This window comes from Trichechus manatus, unplaced genomic scaffold (genome assembly GCF_000243295.1).
Source record: "Trichechus manatus latirostris isolate Lorelei unplaced genomic scaffold, TriManLat1.0 scaffold00184, whole genome shotgun sequence".
NCBI classification, from domain to species: domain Eukaryota; kingdom Metazoa; phylum Chordata; class Mammalia; order Sirenia; family Trichechidae; genus Trichechus; species Trichechus manatus.
In genome coordinates, this window is record NW_004444120.1 from 1,546,655 (window position 1) to 1,549,631 (window position 2,977).

Consider the following 2,977-nt stretch of genomic DNA (forward strand, 5'->3'; position numbering starts at 1 on the left):
TGTTTAATAAGAAACTATTTGTTCTGTAAACCTTCATCTAAAGTACAATAATAATAAAAAAAATATATATATATATAAAGAGAAGAAGAACACTGAATGGTTGAGATGTTTCTGGAATATCAAAATCGGCTCTGCAGGCAGAATAAACTCATTCAGGAAAGAAAGGCTAACCTGTTAAAGTTGACTGCTGAAGTAAAATGCAAAAAGCAAGAAATGAAAGTACTAACTGCAGATATCCAGGATCTTAAGGAGAATATGCTAAAAAGAAGAAAAGTATATCCGCTGCTAACAAAGCTGATGAAGGAGGGCTGAAAAGACTGCAGAAATCTGCAGACTTGTATAAAGATTGACTTGGATTAGAAATATAAAAAATTTATGGTGATAAGTTGCAGTTTATATTCACTAATATTGACCCTAAGCATCCTGAGAGCCCATTTATGTTTTTTCTGCACCTGAATAAGCAAGAGACTATAACGTATCAGATAGCCATCTTGAGTTCCTAGCAGAATTTCCAGAAAACGTAAGGAAGACCAACAGCGGTAGGAAAGCTTTTACGTCTATGGTTTATCATTAGTGCAAAAACAGTATATAACAACTGTTCATTTTTCTTTCCTATCATATGTATACCAGCTGCTCCTCGGAAACCCTAGGGGACAGACAGTTCTACTCTATCCGATCGGGTTGCTGTGAGTCAAAATCGACTTGATGGCAATGGGTTTGGTTGGTTTTGGTATGATATGTTTCTTTTAAAAATAATCCCCATTATCCCCCCCATTGTCTACCTTTAATCCGTTTGTGTTTTTTTAACATTTCTGTGTACTGTATTTCTTTAAATAATTTTTACTAAACTCTTAGGAAAAACGTTTAAAAAGAAGAAAAATTTAAAAAAGAAAAGAAAGGAGAGGAAAACATGCCAAGTAAATTAAAAGAAAGCTGTTGAACAATATCGAAGTCAGATAAAGTAAGGATAATAGGAAGTGAGATACAAAAAGATGTAACAATTTTAACATGTACATAGAAGTGTAATAAAAATACAAGTTTATAGGGTGTCTCATCACCCCCTTATGGTCTGCTTAGTGGAAATAATCTTCACTTGACCCTGGCTGAATCTCAGTCTCAGGCTGTCCCTTTAGCTTACTGGTCTACTCTTAGATAATGAAAATCTCCGGCACAGTCTCAATTCACTAATTAAAACTGTCCAGTTTGATGTTTCGTCAACACTTCAATCTTCATTCAAGGGAACAACTTCTCTTGACCTTAGCTATGGGCAGGGACAAGAAGGATCCTATGGTCTGGGAAAAAAGGCTTCATCTCTCTCCCTAGGTCCTCCTCCTTCAGCTTGTTAATCAGGATTGGGGCATGGGAACGATGAGGGGACACAGCACAGGTTTTCCAAGTTGGTGACTAGTAAACTGGCTTTGTGCCTTCAGGACTCAGAATATTCAAGCTGACTCTCCTGTAGGCTCTTTGGAGAGTCCCTACTGAGCCTCTTCACTGTAGCTCTGTGACACGGCCTCTCCTTCCACAGCCACTCTCCTCTCAGCAATGGATTCTCCTCTAGTTCCCTCCACATGGACTGTCATGCCCTCACCCTCCTGGGCATCCTCTTAGGCAGAATTTAAGCCAGCTGTAGGCCTGCTGCTCTTTCTCTTTGCCCACATCTTGTCCATGCATTCTATGGTAGACGTAATAATGGCCTTGCAAAGATGTCCATGTCCTAATCCCTGGAACCTGCAAATATGTTACCTTACATGGCAAAAGAGACTTTGTGGGTATGATTAAGTTAAGGATCTTGAGATGGAAAGATTATCCTGGATTACCCGGGTGGGCCCAATGCAATCATAAGCATCCTTATAAGAGGAAGGCAGGAAGCTGATAGAGGCAAGGAAAACGGTTTCTTCCCTAGAGCACCCAGAATGAATGCAGCCCTGCTAACACCTTGATTTTAACCTGTAAGACCCATTTCAGACTTCTGACCTCCAGAACTGTAAGATGATAAGTTTGTCTTGCTTTAAGCTATCAACTTTGTGGTCATTTGTTACAGCAACACTAGGAAACTAATACACGTTTCTTGCCCTGCCATCAGTGGGTGTGATGTCGGTTTTATTTGTCAACTTGGCTTGTTAGTCAATCAAACACTAATTCTAGGTGTTACTGTGAAAGTACTTTGTAGATACGGTTAACATCTACGATCAGTTGACTAATCAGTTCAGAGTAATCAGTAGATTACTCCCATTAATGTGTGTAGGCCTCATCCAATCTCTAGAAGGCCTTGAGAGCAGAACTGAGGTTTCCTTGTGCATCAAGACTGAAGCATCAGCTCCTGTTTGAGAGTTTCCACCCTGCTGGTCTTCTCCGGCTCTGCAGATTTTGGATTTGCCAGTCCCTACAACTATGTAAGCCAATTCGTTGAAATAAGTCTGTTTATATATATATAAATACATATGTATCGTATTGGTTCTGTTTCTCTGGAGAACTCTGCCTGATACAGTAGGATTGCAGTTACTTCCCAATTCAGCCTTCCTCTTCTCTGTGCTCCATGTGGTCTCATTGAGGTGCACTCCATGTGGTCTCATTGAGGTGCGCTCTCCAGGCTTAAAGTGAAAGTGCATCCCCCGAGTCCCTGTGGCAGCAGCCTCTCCAAGGAAATCTCACAAATCCCCCCTCTTATATCTCTCTCTCACCTCCCCTTTCCGTAGTCTGGAAGTGGATGTGGGCTTCAAGAATCATAGATCAGGTCTCATTCATCTACACCCTCCACAGAGTGTTCTGCCTCACTTACACTATGATATTTAATATCTTCATGCCTCAGTCAAAACATCAGTTTTTATCTCCTACAACTAAATCATGATATTTTATGCTCTTAACAACATAACCTCAAAATGTGAAAGCAAAAATGGATCCAATTATAAAGAAAGCGTATAAAATCCACTACTACAGTGGGAGATTTTAACACATTTCCTTCCGAGGATCTGGA

At 40.1% G+C, this 2,977-nt stretch overlaps 1 pseudogene; it reads left to right on the forward strand.

The window, feature by feature from the left end:
* Positions 1-574, forward strand: part of LOC101347874 (kinetochore protein Spc25 pseudogene) — a 1,493-nt pseudogene extending 919 nt beyond the window's left edge.
* Positions 575-2,977: the final 2,403 nt, after the last annotated feature.